Source organism: Populus euphratica, unplaced genomic scaffold, assembly GCF_000495115.2.
Source record: "Populus euphratica unplaced genomic scaffold, PopEup_1.0 scaffold370.1, whole genome shotgun sequence".
Lineage (NCBI taxonomy): Eukaryota > Viridiplantae > Streptophyta > Magnoliopsida > Malpighiales > Salicaceae > Populus > Populus euphratica.
The window spans coordinates 175,928-183,154 of NW_011500261.1; the positions used below are offsets into that span (position 1 = coordinate 175,928).

Here is a 7,227-nt window from a genome sequence, read left to right on the forward strand (position 1 = left end):
ATATATCTTATTTTTTTATAGTTATTTGTTAAACGAAAAAACTATTTAAGTTATAGAATAGAGAGCTAAAGCTTTAGATATAGTTATATCTCCTCTAAATATAAATTTTAGAATATTTTTAATTGGTAGTTCGTGTGAATTACGATTTATAATTTATAATAACTTAATCTTTAAACAATTATTCAAAACTAAATTAAATTAAATTTTTAAATAATAAATCTCAAAATAATTTTAAATCTACCAAACAGAAACATAAATTTTTAAAATAATTTTATTTTATTATTTTCATGGAAAGCATTATGCTCAAGAACCAACGCATATATCATCTCGAATGAACCTGGTGAGGGACTATCCTCGCCACACAGGAATGATTCCTTGAGCTGCCAAGCGCTTTTCCACCCAAAATACGATGTGTTTTTCAGTAATTTTCTTATCATCGATCAGAAAAGGCTCAACTGTGCTGGCTCCTGAACCGTAGGATGATAGAGAAAACGCTTTTGGACCTGCCGCAGCAAGGAAATGATGCCGGGTTTCATGTAAAATGAAATATTGATAGGCTATAGTTTGAACTCTCAAGCTGCTATAAAATGAGAGTACCTGTGAGGACTCCGTCAGGGAAGAAGGCCCAAAATGAACAAGGAGTGCCGTTCTTTAGGAAGGAGCCTTCCAACTGGAAAAGGTCGGAGCAATTTTGGATAGCTTACAATGACATTTTAGGCTAAAATACAGCAATGAAACAAAGTGGAGTACTGACTCTGTTTTCTTCGAAAGATAGGTCGAATTCAGTGATATGATCTTGAGCCTCAAGAGTTGCTTTCAAAGAAGGGATCACATCCTCCGCCATCAACTGAGAAAATGGCTTAGCAGGACTTTTTTTTGGGCTTTGTCGGTGCCTTCTTTTCAACTGGCTTTACTTCATTTGCATCAGCTGCAACTATTGAACCATAACAAAATAGTCAGAGTTTTCTTCATTGAATTTCAACATTGACACCTGAACAAACTAGACCTAGTACTTGTGCACTAAGAATGTGGCAGCTTACCAGTGGAAGCAGATGATTCTTGCACAGCTGAGAACATGATTCTTCTGCGCGGTATTACCGACTTGCTGGGCATCTGCTGCAGTGCTCGTCAGACGGATCATACAAAATGTCAGTCTGAGCATTAAAAGATTAACTCATATGACACTCCATTTCATTTGTCATGAGGCTAAGTGAAAGGAGAGGAGCTTTATCAAATTCTTATGTTCCAGATCAGGAAATTAAGCTACATGTATTTTTAGATTAGCCGAAGCTATATCTAAATGGTGGTTTTTAAAGCATCCTCACTGCATTCTTGATCTTTCTTTCTGCAATTTTTGCAGGCCATGGGACGACCTACAGCTTCAGGCAGATAAATTTAGTAAAATTATAAATCTCAGTTGAGTTGAATTTTCCTTTTCTGTCTCTTTCATGTGACTTGAAAATAAATAATTCCCAAATCAATTATATATTAATTCATTATAAATAATAAACATATATGCATTAGATCAAAATATAGGTATCTCAAAACCTCCAATCCACAAAGTTTACAATACTCGATTCTAGTAAAGAAATATGAAAGATAAAGAATGTATCTATCATAACGCTCACTTTCAAGAAGAGTTAGATTCTTTAAAGATTAGTGTAGCTTACCTTACCAATTTACTTGAGCAATTATTAAAATGCCTCTAGTGAGAACCCTTTTAATAGGAGAATGATGCAACTATATTATTCAATAATTTAACATATATTTAACTAATGTTTTGTCTATGTTTTATATATAAAATGCCTTAATATTTTTTTTTTATGTTTTGAAGGCATTTTTGGATGAAAGATACAAAAAAAATATATTGGAGATAATTGACAGATTTAACCTTTAGTTGATGTTTTATGTAGAGTGAAGGCTCTAGAAGTTAAAATGACGTGATTCTAGTGGCATTAAAAAACTAACATCCATACTTTTCTATAAATCTGAGGAAAGAAAATAAAATAAGCAAGAGCATAGAATTCACAGCCTTCAAAGTCAAATCTCGCAATCTGCTAGTGTTGACCTTAGGTTATTTCAACTTGAATATCTTGAGCTACAGAAGTCCATTTGATGCAAACTAAATTTTGTTGGATTCTTAACTCAAAGACCTATCCAATACCAAATTTCAGCCAAAAACAATCTCATATGAGGAAGATAGGATTTTTCTAAGATGACAAATGAATATTGCCAACAAACAGATTTTATAAAGAAATGAGTTCAAATTACATCCTGAAGCATCCAAACTAACATCCAAGTTTTTATTTTAGCAATTTAGCTCCTCTAAGTCATAGCTTGAAGATTTCATGCTAGGATATTTCTTTTTTGTTGGAAAATAGTTATTGAAGTACTTAAATGTAAACTGTCTACTTGAGGGAGAACTGTTTTGTAAAATAGAGACTAAGGTTTCCTAAGATATAAAAAGAATGAGAGAAGAGAAGGAGGACAACTAGCCAAGAGAAAAAAAACACCCCTTCTCCTCCACAAACCTGAAATCATGTTTTTTTTTTTTAATTACTTATTCAACAAACATGCAAAGCTAAACTCTTTTTCTTTGTTGTAAGGACACAAAAACCTTTAGATTTCAAGAACTGTGAGATTTGTTTTACATCTTCTTTTTAATTAATATGATGAATGAATATATTTGCTCTCCTATACTTATTTCTTAGTATTATTTATTTTAATTACTAGAGCGGACTCTAAGTTATTATTATGAACAATTTATTGTTAAAGTTTGCTATCAAAACCAGAGTTGTATAATATATGAACTTATGAAGTAACTAAGTCTAATAATTATGACGATCTACATTATTAACTTTAGGGAGAACATTCGTTTGATCAAAACAAACATGGATTGTGGACAATTATGTTGTCTAGATTAATCAACTTATGTAGTTCTTAAGGTTGCCATTGAATTAAATTACCAGTATGGATATTGTGGTTGTTTGATGATTAGGATTAGTTATACAACGGATTTGTTAACTAATTAACATAAGAAAAAATAAATATTCAAAGTATAAATTAATGTTTTGTTTTCACAATTAGTTTTGATTTCTATATGTGGATGTTTACATGCAACTAAGGTTTGTTTTTCTTGATAAATTTCAATTTTCTTTGATTTGATATTGATTGTTTTTTTCTGTTTTCTTTTGCTTTTAGCCTAAATAACCTCCAAACTCCCCCAAATTACATGTCATCTAACATAAAAATCTAACTTGAATCTTTTTTATGGGATCGACCCCTTACTTACTCCATACTATCTTTTGTGTTGTGTTTTAAACTAGGTTAATTAATTTGTCCGACTACGACATCACAATAGAGAACAAGCTTAAGATCTCTAACACATTCCAACATTCATGCAATCAACAACACTAATGCCAACACCTGCAGTCATAGATACATTCGCATATGAATCCTATAAGAAAATTTCATTTGATGATATTGACCAATACAAAATGACAGCACTAGAAATTAGATAAAGGTCATCAAAAGGATAGACTTATATGACCTAATTAAGGACACAAAAATGTGTATAGTCCCGAACATGGTACTACCAAAGACGTTTTAAGTTCCTGAATTCATCACATACACCAAAACATAATGCCCTATTACCCATCTTAAATCCTATTACAATAAAATGACAGAAGTAGTATATGATGAGAAACTAATGATGTATTTTTTCTAGGAGAATTTGAGTGAAGCGACGTTGAGTTGGTATATAAGGTTAGACAACACAAAGATCTATAGATGGAAAGATATTGTAGATGCTTTCATCAAGCAATACAAGTATAATACGAACATTGCTCTTAACAGAACTAGCTTGTCTAATATGGAAAAAAAAAAAGACAAGGAAAGCATAAGGAAATATACCTAGAGGTTGAGATATTTGGCAGCACAGATGTATCCTCCACTCTTAGACAAAGAAATGGTTACTTTATTTGCCAATACGCTAAAGACATCATACTACAAGCATATGATAGGTAGTTCGACACAACAATTCATTAATGTTGTGGTAGTGGTAGAGCATATAGAGCAAGGAGTAAAAAGTGGTAGAATCTTTGCACCCACAAAGAAAAAGGGTTTTAAAGTGAAAAAAAGAAAAGAATAAGAGAGTTTGATCATGCTAAAAGATAATAAAAGCCAATTCTAAAGATACAACACTTCATCCCTTTCATCCTACGTTACCAACATCAATAAAAACATAAGCCTCAAAACAGCCAAGTAAAAAAACAAGTTGAAAGTTTTCTAAAGAAGAACTACCAGAGAGTCTAGGAACCATTACCTCTACTACCCCTAAATGAGATGTATCAGAAGCTACTAAGAATCAAACAAGTAGCTCCTATACCTTTTACACCCATAAAACCACATTATACCACCTAGTACAAGCCAGATCTCAGTTACGAGTACCATATCGACATTGCAGAACATAACATTCATACTTGCAATGTCTTCAAGAGAAAACTTTTGCAACTAAACAAAACTAAATGGATAACATTTAAAGACACCTCAAACATAAATATCAATCCTCTATCCAATCATACTTCGAGTAGTGGGTCAGTAAACATGCTAAAAGTAGAACACCTAAGGAGCTTAAGTGTGCTAATGGATAGAATTTACAATGTGAAGATAAACACAAGGTACAAAGGAGGTAATGTGAAGTACTGCAAGCATTACAGTAAGGAAAGCCATTTAATCAATTAGTGTGAAGGCTTCCACAACAAAGTGATGTAGATAATGAACCAAGGTTTGGTTTAAGTTAAAAAAGTAATGAGTGAAGAGGTGTTTATGATGGAGGCACCTGATGAAGAAGTATAACGAGTGCAATTCACTGCAGGTGGGCCACCTAAGTTAATCTTGTCCAAGCTAATAAAAAACATATAAAGGAGATTATAATGCCCTACTACATAACTATGGATACTCCTTCTAAGGCACCCAACAATAACCAATTTTTCAAGCAGAAGTCGAAGGTTTGACTCGTAATGGCATATATTTCACTCTAAAAGAACTAGAAAAACAAATGAAAGCCAAAGATAAAGAGATGGTCTATATAACTGAAGAGATAAACAAACATCTCATAGGAAAAAAACCCAGTGAATTCTTGAAGTTGATGAAACACAATGTTATCAAGTAGCTTAAGAAAGCTCCTGCTAGAATATTGTTGTTATCTTTGATTTTGAGCTCCGAACCATACAAGATGGCTCTATATAAGGTATTAAATGAGAAAAACATGCCTCAAGACATCAATCAAAAAGTTATTGAACATTTGATAGGAAAAATTCAAGTATCAAATTATATGTATTTCACTAAAGATGAAATGGGTCTCGATTGTACTAAGCATAACAAGCCATTATACATCATGGTATGATGTAAAGACATTTTAATTGGTAAAGAACTAGTTGATAATGATTTTGTATTGAACATGCTGCCAAGATATAGTTTGTCAATAAGTTGCATATAAAACCCAATACTATAACGGAGATAGCATATGAAGGGACTTCGAAAGTAGAGTTGTATGCAGAGCCACAAATGTTCCTAATGACGTTGCAAGTAATAAAGATTCATCCTTTTTTATATAGTCAGCTTATAAGCCCTTTCCTTATCTATAATTTACTCAATTTTTTTTTTTAATGATTTACACTAATAAACAATCATTATATACTAATTAAATAAAATTACACATTATTTTTAATATTTCTAAAAGAACTAAAGCAAAACTTAGAAAAAACTATTAAGAATTTATTAGAATATGTTTACCAATATGCCTTAAACACTATAAAAACTTTTATTTTCCTTCTAGAATTTTCATAAACTAAACACTATCTCAAGGTGTAAAAGGTTCATCCCAGCCATACGAATCAGGTCTAATAAATGGATCCTAGCCTCAAGCCCATCAAGCTTGCAAGCATAAGCATAGTATTTAGCCCAGAAGGCATGCAAACCAAAATGATAGAAAAGCCCAGCCTATTATCAAAGTAAATAAACCCATTAAATTGTCAACCCATGTCCATAAACATTCTAAACACAAGTTAAAGCTAAACCGATGGCAAATGATCTGCACCCAAAATTTTTCAACAACCACAACACCTTTGCAAAAATTCATTTAGTGTTCATATTTAAAACACCTCATGCACTTCAAACTAACATGAATTATAAATGATATTGTCCATCCATAATCACATTTAAGCATTATTCTCTACATAAACAAATGGGGTAGGGAATTACCTGGGCTGGAGTATTTGTTGTAGTTGTTGTTGTGCAGGGCTGGAGAAGTTACTGAATTGCAGACCTATGTTTTTGCTATGATGGAGAGGCAAAGAATAGCTTTTACTCTGCTATTGGTACATGAAAGAAGCTATTGTATCGAGACCAGTTGTTTGCTCTCGATTCAGAGGAGATGAAAGGCTGAAGGTTGATGATGCAAACCTCCTGCTACTACTTGATCACGGTGTAGATAAGATGACGCTGCTGGAACGAGGAACTTCCATTGTTGCTATCAGGATAAGTTGAGAGACGCTACTGGATGCTGCTGGAAGGAGATGTCGCTATTCGCTGGGAGGACAACCATTACTGGCAGTGGACAGAGGTGGCTGAGTTTGAGCTGTTGAGGAAGGCTGAGCTGCTGAGGAAGGCTTCTACTCTTCTTCAAAAACAAGTCACCACCGTGATGAGCTACTGATTTGCTGAGATAGGTTGCTGGTAGTGCTAATCGCGATGGAACCAATGATGCTGATGCAGAGGAGATATTGTTGACGGTTGCTGAGGAGCTGATAGTTTGCTACTCATGTTGCTTGGCTGATAGTTGCTGATCTGCTTGACAGAGGAACACCATAGGCCGCACTGTTGCCACTAGCCTGTTTGGGATTATGATAATACTAGTGGTTTAAAGTGTTTTTTTATAAATATATTAAAATATATTTTTTTTATTTTTTTAAAATTATTTTTAATATCAAAATAATTTAAAAATATAAAAAAATTATTTAAAACAATCAAAAATTTTTAAAATATAGTTTACACTATATTTTCAAACACAGTCCATTTGCTCACGGGTCGTATCCAAGGATTGCTGTCAGGATTGAAGCTCACCGTTGAGTTGAGAGGAACTTCCTAGTGTGGAGGTTAGTACGGTAGGATATGGTGGTGCTCACAATGCAAAGAAGGAGATGTTGCCACAGTTGGTGACTATGC

General features: G+C 33.2%; 1 pseudogene; it reads right to left on the reverse strand.

Moving 5' to 3' along the window:
- Positions 1–348: 348 nt before the first annotated feature.
- Positions 349–6,894, reverse strand: LOC105112846 (uncharacterized; annotated as a pseudogene).
- Positions 6,895–7,227: the final 333 nt, after the last annotated feature.